The sequence below is a fragment of the Sinohyriopsis cumingii genome, chromosome 17 (genome assembly GCF_028554795.1).
Source record: "Sinohyriopsis cumingii isolate HCF-2022 chromosome 17, ASM2855479v2, whole genome shotgun sequence".
NCBI classification, from domain to species: domain Eukaryota; kingdom Metazoa; phylum Mollusca; class Bivalvia; order Unionida; family Unionidae; genus Sinohyriopsis; species Sinohyriopsis cumingii.
The window spans coordinates 64,206,694-64,231,060 of record NC_142977.1 but is presented as its reverse complement, the minus strand read 5'-3'; the positions used below and the strand labels follow the sequence as shown (position 1 = coordinate 64,231,060).

Genomic DNA, 24,367 nt, shown 5'->3' with positions numbered 1-24,367 from the left:
TTCGAACCTGTGACCTCCTGCATCTGAGACAGATCGTCTACCCACTTAGGCCACCAGAATGGCAATACTACTGTGAAGAAGGGATTTGCAAGTAGTAATGATATTGAATATTAAATACAAATGCAATATCCTATAAGACAGACAACACTGAAGTTTCTTTTATATTCTGGAGACAGTGAGAGGCATAGCTGTACTAATCTTAATACATCACATATTTTAAATGACTGCTACCATGGAAATAGAGTAATGTTACTACATTGGTTTGGGGGATAGCAGGAGAGCTATGTAGATTTGTTACTACATCAGTTGTAGTATTGTCACTACATAAGGTCTTGGAGATCACAAAGTCAGTACCTGGAGATAGGGTAATGTTACTACATATACATGGGTTGGTAGGTTCGCTATGTAGTATTGTTACTACATCAAGTCTTGGAGCTCAAAATATCAGTGCATGAAAATAGGGTCATATTACTACATGGTTTGGGGATAGCTATATAGTATTGTTACTATATCAGGTTTTGGAGATCATGAAATCAGTGCATGGAAATAGGGTAATGTTACTTCATGGGTTTTGGGGGATGTCTGTGATGGCTATGTAGTATTGATACTACATCAAAGTTTTAGAGGTCACAAATCAGTGCCTGGACATGTTACTACATGGGTTTTGGGGGTTAGCGTTAGAGCTGTGTAGTATTGTTACTACATCAGTTGTAGTGTTGTTAGTGCAACAGGTTTTCTTTGGTCCTGTACTTTTTCTTCTTTAATATCATATTTTCCCATATTAAACTTATGTCCCTCTTCTCTGAAAACTACAACCAATTTTAGGTCTCAAATTGCAGCTTGACACCCCGACCCCAATAAACAACTGCTATATTACATGAATGGTTGATATGTATGGTCCCGAAATACCGCGTGGTTATGCTCCAAGTATTCCACACACCTGACACATGATGGACCAAATTATTTACGGTTGGCAAATACTGTAGAAGGCTTATCAGTAAGTCATTCACTCGTACGTGTCCTAAGGGCATGCGAGGCAAAATCAATACTTAACATGCGCACAGACTGTTTATGGCCTACAATATATTAAGTTGAAATCTATATATTGTAAAGAAGGGCCATCTGTTAGGTAAATTCTAACAACTAAAGACATGATGATAAATTATTTAATAAAGATTATTATTTTGATAATTTTGCTTATATATCGACAAAACATTATTATAAATAACTATGTACTCAGCTGAATTTAGAAGGAGGAAAATTATGTAAATTTTACAAAAACCAAAAATTTAATTTGGTTTTGAAGGTGTTCGATTTTGGTGGGTTTCTCTGTAATTCACGGTAACAACCTGTGCTTTATGTCGAACTGGACGAATGCTCAAATGGAAAACTTAATGAGTGCAGGGCAAATATAGAGATTCGATTCATATAGATTTCATCAGAACACCTATGACGGGGTGATAGATGTCCGATGTAAAAACATTCGTTGCAGTTAAAGCAGCTCATAGTAATAAAGGACTTGAACAAAAAGTTTAGGATATGCAGTATCCCAAACGTGCTCTGCACCGTATTTCCTTGAGAAGATTCCTTATTCATGACGCATGTAAGCAATTCATTTCATATATACATTCTAGCTTGCCTCTTTGAAGAAGAGAACTATTGTACAGCCTGTAGATCTGCCCATACAAAGGTTTGTACAACCTAGCATCAGCTCAACTATTCATTACTTCTTAGAACTTTATGCGACTTTCTGGAATTAGTTTCGGAGGAATGTGTTAAAGGGGCTATTTGTTACATATGTGTATATAATTTGTAGTTCATCTAGGTTTTGCATGTTACTCAGTATTGGAAATTTTCTGTTCATAATATTATACTGTGTGTTATGAAGGTTGTTGAGGTTATGTATCCTGCCCTGTACTACCTTTTCTCAGAAAAGTTGGCCATCGTGATATATATATATATATATATATATATATATATATATATATATATATATATATATAAAGATAGATAGAGAGATTGTAGAGGGTGTTCCTTTTAAATGAAGACATTATTATTATTATTATTATTATTATTATTATTATTGAATCATATGGAAATTTGTTATTTTAAAAGCAGTTGGTCTGAAGCTTCAGTGTAAAAGTGAGTACCTTTTTTGAAGGTAACGTCATTTTTCGTCACTAATGGTAGGTTCTAAATTTATATTCATTTGATGAATCTAGCCATACCTCCCTCCACTGTACCAAAGGAGAAAGCAATGAAGATAGTCTTCCAATATCGATCAATATAATTATCATTCATGCAACAAAGATTTTTTGATGTCACAATGGGTTCTATTGAGTGATCTTTATACCAGTTAGTGAATCCACTGATTTTACTGTAGCATACTATGTTTATGGAGCATGAATAAAGGGTTTATCAATACGTTCAAATATATGACTGATATTTGGATTGGTCGATGATGGAAGGATACGAGTACCAACATCAGGCCTACCTAGATTTCCACTTTACGGTTTCTATGACTTCCAGTTGTCTTGGGCTTGAGTCTCGACTATTAGCCTATCCATTGTTGCTTCTAAAAACAGTACGTTCACTCATTTATGCTCCTGAATATATACTCTATTCCTCTGAGTTCTCATATCGTCGCCTGTCTATGTCTCAACCAGTTACAATATATATCTTATAAGTTAAATGCCTCTTTCCTCTTCTGTAATCCCCTGAAATTTCTTAGTTTGGTACGAGGTAAAAGGTGCTTTCCATGAATGGACAGGACAAACAATAATCGACCCCGGACGAACGGAACTAATAGCGATAGCTTAGGTAAAATTTTTATCATTAAAACTAATCATATGGGTTATTATTCCTTTTATTTTCCTTATTTTGAGAGCATTAAATATGCAATTTGTAGTATTAGATGGATTATTTGAGTAATATTAAGCAAAACTGATAACCAAAGATGATCGCCATTTCCCTGATGTACCACCATGTCGGCCAATTATGCGCGTTGGGTAATTCTGCGCAACGATACGTCATTCCTGTAAACATTAGATCACGTGTAATTTTGGGTCAAAAATCCATTTTGTATCAAGAAAGAACAATCGCAATTTAATTAAGAAAAGTGATATTCATAAAGTGTACAAAAATATCTAGCATTTCGACTCGAAATGCATATGTGTGTGTGTGTGATTTGGATTTTTTAACTTAGCTTTTAACATTTTTTCAGTCATATCGCTAATATGTCTGCTGTGTGGCAGTTTATAGTAATGTTTAGCACCGGGACATCATGCTGCAGACATGCAGCATGATGACCCACCCAGCAACATTATCCTGACACCAGGCCGACCAGTCCTAACGCTAACCTCTTAATGCTGAGCGCCAAGCGAGGTAGCTGTTAGTACCATTTTTGTAAGTCTTTAGTATGATTCGGCCGGGAATCGAACACACGACCTCCAGCATCCGAGGCGGACGCTCTAACCACTAAGCCACCGGAACGTTCGAAATGCATATGAAAATATGATTTGTAAATGTCAACATGAAGACACACTCCATGACCTTTTTGAACCTGTAACCCAGAAAATCCGATTTACTATGCATCGTTTAGAATCGTACCAATACATACATTATATAAACGATGGAAATGTATGCCTTAAAATATTCTGCATTTTAATCAAAGTTTTCATTTTTGCAAGAGGTTGTCCCACAAGTACAAAATCGTCTGCTACCCAACGTGTCAACTTGACTGTACAATATAAATTGTCAAGAAATTCACCGGCGTATAGTATGTTTCTAAATTATTTAGTAATTTTTCCCCATCAGCAAGACGCTATAAACACATTACATCATATTCATTATTGTTTCTCTTCCACATAATAGTTTTTTTAAATATAAAATGTTGAACTTTATAACTTTTTTACAAGATCGGTTTTGTTTGCTTAATATATCTTGATATTTGTTATCATTATTACGATGAATTCTGTAAAATAAGCTATAAAAACCTGACCTAATTACTCGACCGAAATTCTGACAGAAACAGTCCAAAGTAATGCATTTCATTTATATTGCCCGATTAATGAATATTACAACTTTTCAACACTGTGAGCAGAACAGGCCGACATATCGCTAGTCAGGAAAACACGGGGGTGGTATCCGATGTGTCAACAACATTCGTCTGAAATACTGAATTTCAGATTCTTTAGCTATCGTGAATTTATTCGATATTTAATTATCTGTATTATATTCTAAAATGCAGATATTAGACAAATGTATGATGGTGGTAAGTGAATGAATGTTGTAGTTTTATATGTATCTCTCATATCAGTAATTTAAGTTTATGTAGATTGATATTGGAATGTAATTTTATATGTTGAGTATTTCAATAAAATGTTCACTCGTAAGAAACTCAAGGAGAATTCTGTATTTACAGCATTCCGTACCTCCGCTCGCCAAATAACCCCAAGATGTAGCCATATCTTCGTTGTCAAAGTGACACCTCTTTCAAGAAAGTTTGACTTTCTTCATTTCTCTCTCTCTCTCTCTCTCTCTCTCTCTCTCTCTCTCGGGTCATGGAAACAGCTTGACTAAGAGTTTACGAGACAATAAGTTTCAGAAAATCTGCTGGATAAATCTTCTCTTTCGTAAAAGCTGATGGATAAAATTTTCTTTCATAAAAGCAGTGAACGACTATTATGAATAAATCTTCTTTCATAAAAGCAGGTGGAGGATAAGACGAAGTGGAAAATATCATGAATAAAGGTGTCACTCCGCATAATTATGACCCGAGAGAGAGACTCGCACTAAACATTTGCGACCAACAGACTTCACGCCGCCCAGCTAGGCTACATCAAATCCGGAACGACTGGACAACTCTTCTGTGATTTTCGTACTTTTCGCCCACAAGAGGGATCTGTTCTCAAATGTCAGCACCAGAAATATGTAAAAGGTAACGAACACATTACAACGGAGACGATTTCCAGTATAAAATGTATAAATCGCCGATGAGAATTCTTGCAGTAACACCTGAATTTCCCGACACGTTGAATGCATGCTATACTTACTCCAGCCCCAAATTCGTGCTACCTACAACCTAGGCTGACATACATCTTTCCATGCCATAAACAGAGATTTCCTTGGGTCCAACAGCGACATTTCCATCATGCCCCGAGTCAACGACAGCCGCAATGACAGTTTTCTTTCCAGTGATAGTGACTTGAACTTTTACAATTTGAACTCTTTCTATATTACAGACAATACGAGTATTGTTTACTATTCATTTAATATACAATTCATTTCATAAGGAGAATATTTCTGGACTGTGGTAATTCTCACACAAGTATGTTTTTGCTATGCCGCATTTTGTATCATGAATTACAAAAATTACACTGTTAATGCGTTAATTTTAAAATATTTCGAAATAACTGATATAATTTATACCGTATTTATTTTCTTATTTAGTAACACTAGCGTTTCTGTACCTACTTCAGTAACACTTATCGCGGTTGCTAAAGATTTTACTACAGAGTGTGAATGTACCTACTGATTTAAACTTGCATTCCGCAGAGTAAACTTTTACGTCAAAACATGTTCGTACTGAAATCGGAAACCACCGCATACATGTTTCGCAGCCATCACATATAACAATGTCTTACCGTATTCACCTATCTTAGGGTGAAATGTAAATTCCGCCTAACCGTCTCAAACATGTTGACGCAGAAGTTGTTTATTTTGTCAGCCCAATAGGGTTCGATAATGTTATTGAGGTTTCTCTATCACGTTTTCATGCGAATCGTGTAAATGTATACCTTATGGTAATATGTCTCGGCGAATACGCCATAGAAACGGCTCTAAAACCTTCAAACCAGACAGAAGAGGTGCTTCCTTCTCTGGTTAGGCGACATAGATTGATGTTGTCGTGTTGTTCGTTATATATGTATGTTGAAATGATAAAATAGTCAAAGTGTAATTTGATATGTTGAGTATTTCAATAAAAGATTCACTCGTAAGAAACTCAAGGAGAATTCTGTATTTACAGAATTCCGTACCTCCGCTCGCCAAATTCCCCCAAGATGTAGCCATATCTTCGTTGTCAGAGTGATACCTGTTTCAAGAGAGTTTGACCTTCATTTCTCTCTCTCTCTCTCTCTCTCTCTCTCTCTCTCTCTCTCTCTCATAAAAGCTGATGGATAAATCTTTTTCGTAAACGCTGATGGATAAAATTTTCTTTCATAAAGGCAGTGGACTAAAATCATGAAAGAATCTTATTTCATAAAATAGCTATGCGCAAGGTATTTGAAAAACGCGTTTTCAAGATCTTACAATAACTTCTTTAGATTTATCAGGGTCGTCAAAATTTTCGACTTTTGGAGATCAAGTTGTTTCGTAAACAATCATGAATTTGCAAAATTGTAACAAATGGAATTGTTTTATAATGCCCTCAACTAAATGCATGTTGAAGTATTTATGAATTTATACGATTAAATAAAATAAAAATTAAGCATGTATTCAAATTTATTTTTCTACGTAAGGTAATTGGAGAAAATTGTCTCTAATGTTACATAAGGATTCACATCGGTTTGATTTTTATCAATCTATTAGCACAATCCCAGTTAATCAAAAATGCAAAATGCCCGGTACTATGCATTGTTTCAATTTCACGACATATCTTCCAAAACACTCAGTAAGAAATTAAATATTCAGAATATACTTAACGACACTTCGGCAAGACGGCGAACGCTTAAGTCGTATTTATGAAAATCGCCAAAGTAGTGATCCAGTCGTAAGCTGGTGACCAGTCCTATTAAAATTGCGTATCTAGTGTTTACAAATTTATGAATCTACCATGTGGCGTGCCAGTTTTAGTCAAAAGTTGATATAAAAAGTTGCAGTGAAAAATTTTCGCGCCTTGAGAATGATGTCACTAAGTACCGTTACTACCTCCGTCATGCTGGCAGCGCATATTCTGGTTGGGATCACATTTCTGACACTTAATTCAAAACTCAATTTCAGGCAGAGCGCAGAAGCTAAAAGTTTCAAAACATCTTAAAAAATAATAAAATTGTTGCTTTTATAAAAGGTGTATATGTAGATAGCGTATTTGGTCGAATAAGAGGAGAAAATGCAATCTAATACTTCGTAGTGCACTTGCTCGCTTTAAAACGCGCGTTTAAATTAAAATAATGCTTCCTTGCTTACACGACAAGACGAAACATGAAACGAAGATCGTATTTTACAGATATGTGGGAAAGGTTCTACTTGACACAAACAAGTTCAACGCAATGACATTAAATATAGACATACTTACAACTAATAATATCGCCATTGAATGACTAAAAGGCATACTGTGCTCTACTGTGAGGTAAACTTAATCGTAAACTTGTAATATGACACATAAAAAAATATGGAGGAGCATTACAAACTGAAATCAATCCTTCTACCACACTGTGTAATAATAGGCTTTGCACATGTTCTAATATATATATATATATATATATATATATATATATATATATATATATATATATGACTGTACAGGTAAATGTGTAATTCTGTACACAGTCGAGATAATACGTCTGAACCTGCAGTATAAAATTGTGGAATCATTACTCCTAGAAGAAACGGTAAGTAAAACGAGTGTTCCAAACAAAAAATAATACAGATACAATCAGTTTTGTTCGCTTTATCTTATTTGAACATTTGCATTAAGATTATAAACACTGACAATGTTATTTATCTTAATATATTAAGCGTTCAACAATATGTTAATATATTCACCAACAGTACTCAGATTGCTTGTCCCTCGCAATAGACCGAGCCAAAGTCATAAGATCCGATTTTTTGAGATTATATGTCATAATAGTCTTATTTAATACCCTGTATTTTATCTAGATCACACACACACACACACACACACACACACACACACACACACACACACAAACATGCGTGTAGTCATATACCTGTGTGGACCTTGACATATGACTACATTTCGAGGAGCATAAGAAGGAATGAAAGTATCTTTTAGAAATTTGAAAGAAAGCTTAACTGTAAGCCAGGCAATATCTGTATCACTTCATTTTTGCCGTATACTTCTATAAACATTATGAGGACTACTCTTACTTTATCATCATTGTGATGACTAATTACACACAATCAAAGACTTCCATCAACCTGAGAACCTGAATGTTTTTTTCTTATTGCGCCTGTCCTGCAAAAACATGAAAAGATATTTATTTAAAAGCTTAGGAACTAATTTATCTGCAATTAAAACTACAGACAGACGGATACAGGAGCTCAAATGTTCCAATCTTATTAAAATATAAGTTTAAGTTTTTTTGCCAAAAGCAAAATCTCAGGCACTGTTTTGCAACTTTGTAACCTCTTTTATTGACACAATCAAAACTTCCCATCCAGTTGGGAAATGTGAAGTAGCATTATAGCAAAAATATGCATCAAGTCTAGATAGTGCAAAAAAAGCTTAAGAATATCAAAAATATCTAAATTGTCAGTTCATCTATTAAAATAAAAAATGATTTTTCTAAAAATGTAGGTTGTCACCAAAGCAACACAAATGTCATAAGTCAGTTTGCCCAATGCAAATTCACTTGAACTGAAGTTGCCTTTGGGAAATCTGCCCTTGACTAATTATATGACAATATATCACAACTAAAGTTTAAATATTAGGCAGAATAAAACGGAAGTTAAGGAAATTGCGTTCCATTCGTGTTACAGTTAATTTTTATTTTGTTTATGCCTTAAAATCATATGCCCATAATTAAAGTTATCAAAAAGATGAGTGTAAATAATAAATGAAGATACATATGTACGCGAGAAGGAAAGGTAGGGTTAGAATGCATATATATGCATGTCTATATACATAGATAAATATATTATGGTTTTGAAATATTTAGAATTGAGAGAGTATAGATAGAAGGGGTGGCGGTAGTTAATATACATTGAACTGAAACATTAAATAATTTTTCTTATAAAGGGTTGATCTGATTTGCTTTTGGAACCGTTATTAAATTCACTTTTCTGCGCCTAGATATGCTACCAAATCAACATGTACAGTAATGAAAGCTAGACTTTATGGAATAATATTTTGTTCTTAAAACTAAATGATTTGAGAACACCTTCTTACCATTTGCTTAACAATAATCATCTAGTCACCATGAAGTCGGCGACATACATTTAAACTCTCTCTGACGAGTTGACTTTTGAGAAGGAGTTAAGTACACTTATTTTAATTTGTTTAATTCTTTTTCAAACGATAAAGAGTTGTCAGCCTTCTGTAATTTTCATGTACACAATCATACAATAGATGGTAAACACCGATTGGGTTGCTAGTGTTTAGGTTCATTGATTATGCATTTAAAGAAATAGAAATGGCTATAATAATTATGGATACCTGCTTTATTAAGCATGCCTGCAAAGTAAATCTCACACGAGTTACATTATTAACATGTACAAATATTATCTAATTACTTTAAAATAGGCGGCATGCATCAAAGTAATCTTTGAGAAGCCGATTGTTTAGGGTCTGGAATCTCGGCATAAAATGCAGCCCGCAATCTTTACATGGTTGTGTTAAGGCTTGAAGTCCGCGTACCACGAGATGTATACATTTTCAATCAAAATAAAAATAGTCTTGTCGAATATCCTTTTAATGAAACATTTATACGAGTTGTTTATAATTGATACAGCGTACATACTGTACATATATTTTCTTTATATCTCATGCAAATACATGTCTTTGCACTTTGAATGGAGTTTAAGATTGACTACAGGCATCTGTGTAATGACCGAGTGAATTAAATACTCACATCCCTACCGAGTGTAACAACTACAAAATGCAGCATGTGCCTTTTGTTGCTTTTTAAAATCATCTTCGCAATTTTATAAGTTGATTGTTTTCTTTTTGAATTTCTAGTTTTAACATTGATAAAATCAATATAAGACACATTTATGATTTAAAAATGAAAGATGGTTATAACGCATGATTAGCTCAATCATTGACATGGACGCTCAGCCCTTCAGGTTCCAGCGTATGGAAATTAGTATAGAATAGAAACCAAGCGAAATGATGAACAAACAAGAGGTAATTAAAATATTTTAATATATTTCAAGTTGATCTAAATCATTAATCTGCTTTAATAACAATATTAACACCATAACTCTCTCTCTCTTGTCTGTCTGTTTCTCTCTCTGTCTCTCTGTCTCTGTCTGTCTGTCTGTCTGTCTGTCTCTCTCTCTCTCTCTCTCTCTCTCTCTCTATATATATATATATATATATATATATATATATATATCACCTTTAGTCGGATTGAGTTAACTTTTACCGTCATTCATAATTCCAGAGGCATCTTGGGATGACACAAACAAAAATCCTCCTGTTAGCTCGTCTTTTCATAGATTTTCGCCCGTATCTTGCTAGTATGGTCCAGAGAGAGTGAGAGGGTGGTGGCGGACATTTTCATATTTAATTAATAATATTCGACTTTAGAACATTGTAATAGGTTTAAGAAACAACAACTAAACATTTTATACACAACAGGACCGCTTCGGTGGACTAGTGGTGAGTTAGTCTACGTCGGATGCGGGAGGTCGTGGGTTCGAACCCTGGCCGAATCATACCAAAGACTTAAAAAATGTACTGCTGCCTCGCCAGGCGCTCATCATTAAGAGGTTAGTGTTAGGACTGGTAGGCCTGGTGTCAGAATAAAATGACTGGCGGGGGACATCGTGCTACATGTCTGCGGCATGGTTCCCCAGTGCAATACATCACTATAAACTACTACACTGCCGATATCGTAGGAATATGACTGAAAACTTGCTAAGGCTACGTTAAAAATTTAGACCACAAACACACATCATAGTAAATGCTTGAGTACCACGTAACCAAGAAATTTACCGTATAATGTCGACAGGGTTTGTCACTTTCTATCTTTGATTATATAAATCCCAAGGCAAGTGCACACATACCGTTGCAACAAACCATATACCTGTATGTTACTTTGTTTAAGTTCAATTTCAAAGTTTTTATGCAGCCCAAATTCTTTATCTCTCTCACTCCAGGTTTCTAAGCACGGAAAGCAGAAAGGATTGCAATGAAATTGTGTATTCATTTAGAAAACGGGGATTATTAATATTTTCATCGGTATTTTCATACGCACTAGTGATTTATAAGTGGACAAAACACAGTAGCAAAGGCGCCGTTGCAAGAATGTTTATATATGCATAGCTTCATGGGCGGATCCCAAATTGATATACCAACATTACAAGATAAAATATAAATATATAGTACCTGTTGTCAAAACTTGCTTCAAATATTCATGTTATGTCACGGATTACAAAATGGAAATTATACACTTTAACAGGGATAGACTGATTATAGTAAATGTGGACCACGTTGCAAAAGAAGATTGCGATATATGTATACACAAAGGTGATGAATTTTGAATATTGCAAATCATAAAGAATTACTAACTGTACACAACCTGTCTTAATATTTTTTGCCTTGCGCACGGGATATTGCCCGAGAATAATATGAACTTCTTCCCGGCATCAGGCAAGTAGATTCTGAAATTCCGAATAACAATGATACGAGTGTTTATTATATTCTGCATCAAATTGATGACTTGTGCTATTAAATGATGACGTGATTTACAACTACAACAATTGCACGAGATAGGTGAGGGGAAGAGTATAAAATCAGATTCAGTTATTTTTATTCCTACTTTCTGAACATCTGACATTAGCAGTATTCAATTGTTTACATGTAATATATTGCATTGAAACAGTTTCAGATCACATATCGTAACAAGTTCATGATCTCTCCTCCAAGAAGATCAAACTAATAGGACCGAAGCAACACTGTTGTGTCCATATTAGATATCAGATCAGCACCATCATTTTAGAACAGACTAGACATCATACGTTTTTTTTTCCATGAAGACGCGATGGCTATATAACTTTCTATTGTGGGGTAGCAAAACGATTTTCAAGATGTCTACCATGGTGGCCATACTTATCATCAGATCGGCACCATTTTAATTTAGGACCAAGACATTGCAATAAGTCTGTTTCTATATTGGTGCAACTATCCACTCAGGAGTAGCGAGAACAATATTATCAAGATGGATGCTGTGTAGGCCATGTTGAATGTTTGAGTGGCATCATTGTCATTTAGAACCAATTAGACTACGTGTGGTAAACTTTTATGGCAATCCTCAAGGTCAAGTCGTACCAGCAGACAATGCTTCTTTACAATTAATTATATTCACATTTTCGTATGATAAATCAAATGCGCATAGTTCACTTAAAGTCATCGTGCATGTGACTATCTGAACAATTTCATTGAATTTTATTGTAAAATACCGCCGTGGAAACAAGGCATTACCTGAGAAGAATATGACAGGTGATAGGGATTCCCAACCTCATTGTTCTAAATTATGCACGAATTATATTTGGACTAAGGATGGGAGCGGAGTTCGGTACAGATGTACATTTCCATTCACTTTCTGAGCTTTCCTTAATTAAAGACATACTCTATTTCAGTTTGAAATACACTTTTAGACCAATGGTAGCATGGGAATCCCATAATACTGTAAACTTCAGGTTCCTTTTAACTGTTCTCAAAATATCCATTGTTATAGCAGTATTTTGCAATAAAAGCAAAACTGGTGGTGGTTTGTCCTTGTACATATTATACAGGTGGTACAGTGCAAGGATTTTTTCTCTTAATATAAATGTGGGAAGTAGCCAAAACTCTAGATACCGCTGGCGTATAAAAACGCAACTTTAAAAACATGTAACAATGATTGTGATGTATATTTAATTTGTATTTATTGGCCTTTATGATTATTTGTTACGTATCTCTAAATTGTGATATTGACCTTGGTATGTAATTGAGTTTAATACCTACCTGACGAAACTCTTATTTTAGTACAAACAATATAATACATAACTAATATTTATCTATGATTTTAGATTATAAATTAAGATCAGTATTACCCGTACTTGAGATAAACGTTTACCTGAGTTTGAATTTAGGACACTGGTGTTCCTCTTGGGAATTCCAAGTGTACTTGCTGCATTACATGTTCTGAACTGAAGTTTTAGTAAGAAACCTGACCTTGTTTTAAACTTAAAATATTCTCAAAATAAACTTCAACCTGGCTCTGTTATTAATTTTTTTTACAATGGGAGAAGTAATAGAAGTTCTTTATTGCATGTCTTAACATCAGTTTTTTAGGACTCAATTTAGGTTGCATTTCAATTAAGATTTCAGAGGATTCATTTCTTTAAATTATTCACTGGAATTTCAAGGTACTCATTATTACTTCTTAGACTAAATCACTATTTTGGAATTATACTGAATTGATTTAAGACATTTTGGATTATATCACCTCGATACATGAATACTGTTGGCACATTAGCACATTCGAGGCTATTAACATATCAAGTTCAATATTGGAATTTATTTGCATCACTACTGGAATTAATTTGAAGAAGAGAAAGACAACCGCAATTTCAGAAGAGGGACTTGCAGAAAGAGGAAAGAGAGAGATAATGAAGATATGCAAATGGAGTGTGTTTCTGTGTGCGATTTGGATATTTATCATAGCTTTAACAATTTTGCAGTCCTATCACTACAATGTCTGCAGCGTGGCAGTAGATAGTGATGTCTAGCACTGGGGTATTATGCTGCTGTCCTACCAAGACACCTTATCCTAACAACAGGATAACAAGTGCCAACATTAAACTGTTAATGATGAGCACCTAGCGCGGAAGTGTACCATTTTTATGTCTTTGGTAGGACTCGGTCAAACCAGCAAACTCTCCCATCCAGGACTGGCGCTCTAGTCACTAGGCCACAGTAGTGATCTATAGGCTAATGGAAATAATAAAGAAGAGATGAAAATATAAAAAGAAAAGGAAAAAGGGGAAATGCGATTTAGTTTAAAATATTAGAACTGAAAATTGTAAAGTGAACCTTGTTATACATGCACACTTGTGTTTTGATGCTATCATAAAAAATAGGTTAGCATCAATTGTTAGAGAAGAGGAAGTAGATCAATATGACAAAGACAGCATTGAACTATAATTGTACAAAGTGTATTCATTGGCGAAACTAATGAAATCTACACTTCATTCGTCGTTGCAAGAAAGTGTTAATTATGATGTAATTAAGGAACATATCTTGAGGGGTGATTAGCTGGTACCTGACGTATATTAACACAGGTAAGAAATTTCTAAATGGAAACTGGATAGACCAATATTGCAACAAGAAAGTGCATGCTATTTCTGATTGCTAAAGATTGAAAAATAAGCAACATAATAAAGATAGACTTTCCAAAGGCTAATATTTTAAGAGGCCAAGGTAAGTCCTGTACTGAAAGCAATACATTTCTTGGGTCAAACAAATCGGTCTGATTTTATTATTGAGAATTATAAGCCATTTATGTTCAAAGGTTCTATATCACATGTGGGCAATTCTCCAAACCTATTCCGATTAAAATATTAAGGGACACATGAGCTTCTCAGAGTCTTTTATTATCAGGTACATTACCTGTATCTGAGAAAAAATCTGGTCAGAGTGTTCTTATTCAGGATGTAAAGTCAGGCTTTTTATCTCTCCAGTGTAGTGAACTCATGATCATTTAATTACAAAACGCAGTGAATCGCCTACTGAGCTGCCATGGCCACCTACCCAATACTGTTTGAAACCAAGGAATTAAAAATAAATAACAGTAGGAAGTTGAGAAGAAAAAGAAAAACACATTAAATGATTAAAATGCATTATAAATTTAATGCCAGATAAGCATGGATGAATATGACACATATTTCACTGCATACAGTAAATATTGATCTCCACAAAAATGTTTAATATAAAAGATGCATCCCAAATAAAGTCATTTCATACAATATGTATGTCATTATTGAATAAATACAATAAGCTGGCCACAGCATTCATATTAAGCCCACTCGTGAATAACATTCAAAATGTTGGTTACAATGATATTAAAGCGAAAGAAAGTAAAAACCTGTACCATTGAGGGTAATCAAAGGGTGTTGACAGACGAACAAAAGGACATCATCTTTCATCTAAGGTGGAGGAGTCTTGACAAAAATGGAATCACAGGAAAACATATGCAATACTGCAGCATTGTTACATGAAAACATCATCTTATTTATCATTACTGATTCCATGGACAATCTCTATTATAATCAGATATGCTAGTTCCTTCCAAACTTGATGAAACGTCACACTGTCAATTTGTTTTTGGAAGGAACATCAAAAAGCAATACAATTTCCTTTGTAAAGTAATTCAAATAATTTCATCTTTGCATATTCAGAGAAGGAAGCAAAGTTTAAGTTATCTGCGCCATTATTTGAATTCGAATTTTTACCCAAGACCAAAAGAATGATAAAAATGAGACGTGGGTAGCAGACCTTTGAACACACTTAAAGCAGGTTGCATAATACAAGTCAAGAATATGGATGTGACATAATCTCGTCGATTAACATGGTAAACGTCTGACAAACAGAACAGTTGCATAAACAGATTCATCTGAAAGATATTTAATAAGTTTTGCCTTCAGAATATTCAGACAAACTTAGGTTGGAGCAATAAAATTGTACTATACATGCATTTAATGTATGCAATGTCCCATTTAAAAACTGTATACTTCTTACGAAAGTAAACATATCTCAATCTACTATGGGTAAAGAAATTAAAATGCAAACTTCTTTAAGACTAATATGAAAAATATGTACAGGAAGAACATATTTGTAAAAAGAAGCAAAATTTAAACAGCATGTTAAGAAACCGTAATGAATAATTATACTGAAGCAATCTTGACTTCAGAGACAACATTCTATTTTCTGATGGAAATATTCATATTTACATGTTTGAAACTTGGTAATACTTTCAATGCCTTTTCAATGAATAACAAATATATAAGAACTACTTCTTTGACAGGAAAATTAATTGCTTAAGAAAAATATGAAAAGGTATAAATAACAAAACTGTAAATCTGAACACCAATTTAAACTTCCTTGCTCTGAATGCAAATTAATCAAATAACGAAAATGAAATCTTAGAACACATTGTAAACACAACTGGAAGATCGACCATATTTGTCGGCCTATAAGTCACATCAAAGTTTAAGTCGAATTTGCACTATTTGTACAGTTTCTATCCATCATCCATATAATAGTAAATGCTGAGTATAAGACAAGGCCAGAGCAATACATCAATTGTTTGTTTGTTCCACATAGCATCATGAATTTTCCATACAAAACAAATTAGCTACTTTTGGCTACAGATGACCTGAAAATTTAATGAGTTACAGATATGTTAAAATTAGCAATACTGTGTGAAATGCACTTTAGCAACTTCCATTTTTAGGAATATTAATGGTATGTATTTCATGCTATTTTTGTACATTACTGCCCTGTTTATCTGAAACTTGTGAAAGAGAAAACAGAAAAAAAAACTAAACAGTAAATGTAAAAATAAAAATGCATACCATAATCCTTCAGTTTCAAATTTAAATATTCACAATATTTATATCCATATAGACTCCATATGGGTAAAATGCCGAAAATGACAACTGAATCGTATTGTGTAATTTTCTTTGTATGCACAATGACCTCTCCTTTCCCAACAAATAAGAGTATGCACATGTACACTTCCTGTAGTTAGGTGGCATGTGGTTTTCAACTTTGCTCAGGCTAGTTGTTATCCTGACTGACATTTCTGTCAGCTAGTACAAAATGTGTCACTGGTTCAGAAACGTGCACAAGTAAGCACCTGGTATTACAAGGTACTGTATTCATAATACCTTATCGATAGTCTCATTTCCCGATTTGACCTGGTCTGCAGAACATTAACCTCAAACAGGTTTTAACTGGAACGACTAGACTCAAGCATTAGAGTATTTAATTAGCATGTAAATAACACATAGGAGTAGGCTATACACGGGGCAGACCGCTCCGGAGGCCTCAATGGTTAGTGTCCACCTCGGATGCAGTTGCGAGTTTGTCTATTCCATTTCATCCCAAAATATTTCAACATTGGAGAAGTATGTAGCAAGAAAAAAGACTATCTGAAAACAGAATACTGAATTTACAAAACTGCAAAGAAAAATACAAGGACTCAATAGATCTACTCTAACGAGGTGAACTCGCGAAACAAATGGCGGCAGTTAGAAAAGAACTGAAGAAGCTAGGAAACATTTTCAAACCAAAAGAATTGAAACTAGTGAAGGAAGCTTTATTGAATGTGCTTGCAAAGATGGAACGCAAGAGCTAGACATGTCCCATATACCAAGAGATATAATACCTGGAACAGCAGTGATGATGGTTGCATGGAAAGTACATAATCCAGACTACATTAAAATCTTGTACTCAGTTAACCCCAAAGGATATAAAGGATGCATAATTATACCAGATGGAAATAACCAATTCTACCGTATGGAGAGTTATAGTTAAAAAACAACATCCATGTTAAGGAAAGTAAAGAAACAATCTGGAGAAGTATATCTGTCAGACATTCCTCTAGAAATCCCACTGGAGTATGTAGTAACAAAATTTGAAAAAAATTCAACATCAAAGTGATTTCATCCAGATTGGCAACTATCCCCCTAACAACAATCTACAATGGAATGCAAATGCTATAAATCGAGAAAAACAAATTCAAAGACATGAAAAGATTATTCATGGTTTCTTAGCTAAATCTTTGTACAAAGGGTGTATCTACGACAGGAAATGTAATAGATGTGGAAATACAGGCCATACACCCTTCAAATGCCCAACAAACCTTAAGCAGAGATTGGAGAACCCCAAGTCATGAAGCGACAGCAACAATAACAACAACAGCAAAGTCAGGAAAACCAGAAACCGTTAAAGAAACAGATCCACATAATACATACCGTTATACTGAACCCTTACAATAGCAAAAAGAAGTGAGACGACAACAACAGCAACAACAACAAACACCACAAAGTCAGCCACAACAGCAGCCAGGAAGGCAGCAAGAAATGCAGGAGCAGGCAATACAGTCAACACAATCGAAACCTCACACAACAATAAAAATTTAAGGGGAAAACATAACCCTGATCTACAACAAAAAGAAGCGAGACACCAACAACAACCACCGGGAAAGCAGCAAGAAATACAGAAACAGGAAGAACAACGCCAAAAACCGCAACCAAAAGCTCAAAAACATCAAGGCAAAGAGAAGCTTGAGACAGCAAAACAAGAACTAGAACAAGAGGAGGTAAACAAATCGACACAATTGGAATCTAATATAATAGTACAACCCCAAGTGACTGGAAACCAAAGTATAGAAACAGAGCTAGCTAGAGATAGAAGAAGGAGAAGGGAAAAAGAAGGAAACAAATATAGGAAGACGAAGAACAAATGAAGGAAGCCTATTTTATGCAAGATGGTGAATGTATATAAGAGCCAGTTGATTTAGATTATTTTTTAAAAATAAATAAATAAATAAATAAAAACATACAAATTATACCGTAATAAAAATAGAACATACAAAAAACTATAGCAGACACAAATTATAATAGTACGGCAGGAGGGTCTCTCTAAATGGTCTGGAAAGATCAACGGAGAGTCCCCTCCCCCCAAAATGTTAATAACACTGCAAAGTTGTTTTGTTTCTGAGACAATGGATATCATAATTAAAACTAGAAAGAGCTGTTGACACCGTGGTATCAATTAATAATGGAACGTAGCATTGCCTTTGTACAGTAGTATGATCACTATTGACAACTAACTTAACAATACAAATTTCAATTGTCCACAAACCTTTCTCTCATATCAGGGCTTATTTTATTTGATCATGAGGTGCAAGAAAAAAAAATGCGATGGAATACTTATCTTTGTCATGGTTAGTCATTTTTTGAATGCACATATGTGTAATCAAATTAAAACAATATATAGTACTAGCACATACTGATTTAGCGCTATTACATCTGATGCACATGAATTTAATATAGAAAATCATGTGGATATTTTAAAATCCTACTCACTGTCGGCTGCTAAATTTTTAGTACGCGATCTCTTTTCAAAATGATGATCATTTGACACATTATTTTCCATTCTTTTGGAGATATATATAAATAAATTTTTACGTAACAAAAAATTACACGATTTTAATTACATAATCCATATACGTGTTGATTTGGAGTGTTACAAAAACCCCGAGATTTTCTATTACAAAAGTAACAACTTAAAGGCCAGCAAATATTTATCATCTGTTTGAATTTTGCTGGTAAAGGGTATAGCTTTTTAGCTTTAATATAGCTTTAGATTTTGAACTTTTAATAGACCTTTATCTGGCTCCATGGATACCTTGCCATAATAAGTTCCTTCTTTGCCTTTTCACATACTGCATTTCCTGGTAGTGAAGCAGTTCTTATAAATTGTCCCAGTTGTCTTTATACAGCTACCTTCTCCTCCTTAGACCATGGTATTCTAGTCATTTTCTCCCCTTTTGCTTTCGCACTTGACTTTCATTTTTTACTGAAAACAAAATATTGAATTTTACTTTCAGAACTTACATTCCCCAAACATTGATACCATTTTAAAAAAGAATTGTTCAACGGTTTACCATGTAAGGGCTGTTCCATTAAAACATACATGGAACCCAGGGAAGGTACTTTTAAAGTGGTTACTCACCCCCAGATACAATTTAGAATTTTCTCATCATTTTGATATGAACTCTGTGAATTCAAAGTACCTGGGTACCATGTATGTTTAAATGGAACAACTCTAAGCAATGTAAATGAAACCAATACTGACAATAGGAAACAATAACAATAGGGTCTTGAGTTCACACTGACAAATATATTATTGTAACATAATATTAATTTCTTTTAACAAAATCAGCTACCAGTGAATATCCTCTACAAGCACAGTAAATGTAAAAGTTTTAACCTCATTATCACAGATATAACGTTTATGAGTTGTAGCCAGTAAAAGAAAGCAAACACGTTTGATTGTTAACATCTCTAGCAACATATAAAATCAAAAATGGAATAATGCATAATTAACTAAATATGATTTACATATACTGGACGAATTAGTTTTGACATAAGATGAACTCAGTTTAATATTGTGAGAAGTAGTTATCACCAATTTTTGTTAAACAATCCTGAAAGTACAGATGTTAGCATTAACAGTGATTTCTTTATTTTCATGTGAAAAGCTTGTAGTTCAAGCAATCTAGTATGATGCATTTAAATAACGTTATAATCATGTAATTTCAACTTCTATATATTTCTGAGTAGGCTCGTCTTCCAATGCAGATTAACACGGGTTCTTGCAATTAGTTTTTTGTGGTAAGCATTAAGAAAGGAATTCACAGCCCTAATGTTTTTATGATCACAGCTGGACTTTTTCAAAGCATTGCACATCAATTTATGTCAACTGCTAAACTCCAGGGGCAAGAAGTTTAACATATTATCTTCAACAAATGCTGCTGTTATGTAAATTTAATTTGCACTGCTTGTTAACTTTTTTTTAAAATTTTGAACTTCATTACATGCTATTGTAAAGTAACATTGTATGTTGGACATGACCTTGTCCAAAATTGAGTTCATCTTCTGCTTGACCTGAACTAATATTTTTTAAATTTTATTTTGTAAACAAATAATACAGAGCTAAAATATTCTCTATATGTAGAGACTTAATATCAGGATTATTATTAACAGAAAAAGTAAATGTGATTGTTTGGGTCTGGGTCTAGGTTTTGAAATTCCCTTAGTTTAATTCACATAGTCCCGGTTCTGCTTTCTAATAATAACTAACATTTTTATTTTTGTAAGCATCGGGATCTTTCTAGAAGGTTGTTGTCAACTAGGTATTAGAAAATGCTAATAGTGACCTGAGCTCAAGTAGTTTTATGTAATCTTGTAATTGAGAGGATTTTTCAGTCATGCTTTAAGTTGGTGTTCAGTATTTTATTTCGGGCTACAGACATAAAACACATCATACAGAAGATGTTTCGCTGTGTATGACACTCTGTCTAAGTATGATACATATCTGGGTCAAATGTCAGCAAAAGGACATATGAATGAACAAAACAAAACTGCAAAATAATCGGACAGACTTTGGATAGCACAATGACAACATCATCATTCCAGCTATTTTTAAAAACAATGAGAAATATTGGATTGCAATGGGAAGAAAAAACTATTAATATGTAAAATGAGGTCATTAAAATCAAAGGGATTGCATCTAAACCAATTAACTGGAATGCCATTTATTCAAGCTGAATGTCATTTTTACCTAAACTTTGTGCTTTACATCATTTCATTATTTGAATTACCATTTATCAAGCACAATGTTTATATCTTCCAAGGAATCAGGATAATCAGTATTTGGTTGCATCAACAACCCATTCACGTGTTTACTATGTAACAGAAGTTAGAAACATTATAAGAAGCAACTACTAGGGTACTAGTAAGTCATACCACTCCCTTCATAACTCGCGCCCGGATAACTCGCAATCCCGCTTATAATGCCTTTTCTGGCGTGGCTCCCGTATTTTCCCCAATGAAAATATATTTTAAATATCTTTAAAATAACCTGAATGTGAATAAATTAAATAAATTAAACATTGATATATCCCGCGTTTTATCATCGTAGATGGTGATTAATGCCCGAATCTTTATTGTGAAATTAGCAATTTCTAAATAATATATCATATATTATGTAAGTTTTTTGTTGATAAATAGTAATCAATACACTGTAAATAAACAGTCTGGTGAAATAGTGATCAATGAAAATTTCTGTTAAATGCTAACTGGCGGCAACAGAGAATGAAATACACCAATTAAATGTATTGCTATGTAAAAGTCACGTTCTAATCTTTTAATTCCGTTTCAGTGTAAACATTATAATCGCAACATATTCTGTTCTATGAAAACATGAATAGAACCAATCGACCGTCACACAGACAAATTATTTAAACCAATTGTCGAACCAACCAAGAAAATTGTTACAGCAATTGAAGCAACACAAAAAGCTCTTGAAACATTGCTTGTTTTTATTGCTGGCCGTCTTCGAGCAGGTCAACCACCACCACCCCAACCTCCTTAACCACCACCTCTGCCAGGAGGTAGAATTAATATTGCAGATAAATTTACGTCCGAGGGTATTGCCGCTATCAAAGACCCAAACCAAGTTATTGATATTGCCGCGTTTGGATATCATGAAAGAGATAAGTATGTAAAAAACGAATATGTGAGAACTAAGAGATCTGCCGATTGGGTTAGGGATGTATTTCGCATCGCTACTAATACTCCACAAATCAGATCTGTGGAAGATGTTAACAATTTTAGTATTTTTAAACAGACAGTAAATAATCGTGTTAAACAATTAATACTGAAAAGGAGACAAAAAGAAGAAGAAATGAAGTTGCAACTTGAAAAGCAAAAACAGAAAGGAAACAAAGAGAGAGGGTAATGAGGTCGAAACGTAAGGAGGTTGAACGAGAAAGGAAACTAAGTGAAGAAGAATATCAGAAATTTGAAGAAACTAGACGAAGGAAGGAATTACGTTCTTCACCAGATAAGATATAATCAAAATGGAAATCAGTCTCAGGAAAATGGGAGAAGGAAGCAGAAGAAACAACAAGAAAGATGAAACAACTGGAAGTGGTTTTGTTACTCAAGAAATTTGTCCTGACAGTGTTCTTTCTGACGTAGGTAGATTAAAAGTTTTGATTGAAGGAAAACGTGCAAGAAATAATTCGCCGGAGATAGGGTTAGTGAAATATCAGAGATTTGTCGAATATAATTTACTAGTGGTATTATGGATATCAATGTTTATCGTTCTCTCATCGATGAAATTGCTGATGATTATCACAGCGACTAAACAAACAACTAATTAATCAGTATGTAATTAAAAAAATGATTATACACAATGCACAACGTGTACCTGTAATGGTCAGGGTAGTAAACTCACGATTGCCAACTTACAAAGCGATTTACGGAGATGGACTTGGTGATACTGTTATGGGTGTATTCAAAAGGATGGCCTATTGCAAAAGAATTAGGAATGAAGGCTATTGATGCTGTTCGTGAGAAAGGTATTAATGCTATTGGTAATTTTGTCGGTAAAACATCGGTCAAAGAAAAACATTTCGGTTAGTACGAAAAAACCACAACTAGTAAAATTACCCAACACTGAAGTTATGCCTGCAAATGTGAGTAAAAAATAAACCAAGGTGCAAATCAAAAATTGTCAGAGCTGGCTGGTGAAGCAAAAAGAAATATAACGGTAAATTTAATAGCAGGAAGTGGTATTCGTGTAAGACGATGACAATAATAATAAAATGTTTAAACATGTATCCGATCCAGCGTTCGATATAGACGCACCAGTTCTCAAAGATGAATCGATACGTGATTATCAATTTCATTCTTATGACGCACGAGAACCAAATCAGCGGGGTAGAATCGAATTACAAATTCAGGATACTGGCAGATATTTCTTCCCCGCTGAAGCATTTATTGAAGTAGAAGGCGAAATTATAAAAGCAGATAATACTGAATCTGCGGATGGTTAATACCGGTGTTGTGGCGTTGTTTCACTATGCAACGTACATGATTGACGGAATAAATATTGAAACGATTCAAAAAGACGTTGATGTTGCTACAACGATATTAGTTCTAGAGAGATATTCAGATGATTATACAAGATCAACTGGTCCATCAATGATGTTTTCAAAGGTCATTAATGACCGCCCTGACCATAGACCTCATCTTTTGGTACAATTAGAACAAAATACTGCGTCTAATCCACAACCACCTGGAGCGATAAACCTACCCGGCGCAGCATTTATGATGTTACAGTCTGTCAATCTAGATCAAAATCTAGCATTAGCTTTTAATTGTAGAAGATTTTCATGGGCAATTTCATTAACCTACGTCTTTGGATTCTGTAGAAATGTTAGAAAAGTAACTTTTGGAGCAAAACATACAGTTGTACTTGTAAGAAAGGCTACTGACCATGATGCAATCTTGCACGCTGCTGGTGATGTTGGTAAATTAATACTGAAAAAACTCTCGCTGTGGATGCCAGTAATGACTCCAACAATTGCTGAAGAACAAAAATTAATTTCTTTTATCGACCAAGGTGGTAAATCGTTGTTGTCATGGTTGACGATGACCACAGACAGTGTTCAAAGTAACACTAATGGTTTATTTACATGGCATATAGCATCACAGCAAGGTGTTTATGCTCCACGACATATATGTATTGCTTTCAAAATACCGCACCACTAAACTCACAAGAACAAAATCAAATGGCATTTGACAAACGTGGAGTTAGTGAAGTTTCTTTAAG

The 24,367-nt window shown here is 34.2% G+C and overlaps 1 protein-coding gene across 1 annotated transcript in view; it reads left to right on the top strand.

Moving 5' to 3' along the window:
- Window positions 1-7,554: 7,554 nt before the first annotated feature.
- Window positions 7,555-24,367, top strand: part of LOC149779115 (deoxycytidylate deaminase-like) — a 63,060-nt gene continuing 46,247 nt past the window's right edge. Inside the window, exon 1 of the mRNA XM_089938565.1 lies at window positions 7,555-7,613. The gene's annotated coding sequence lies outside the window, so the exon portion shown is untranslated. The remainder of the gene's footprint in view (window positions 7,614-24,367) is intronic.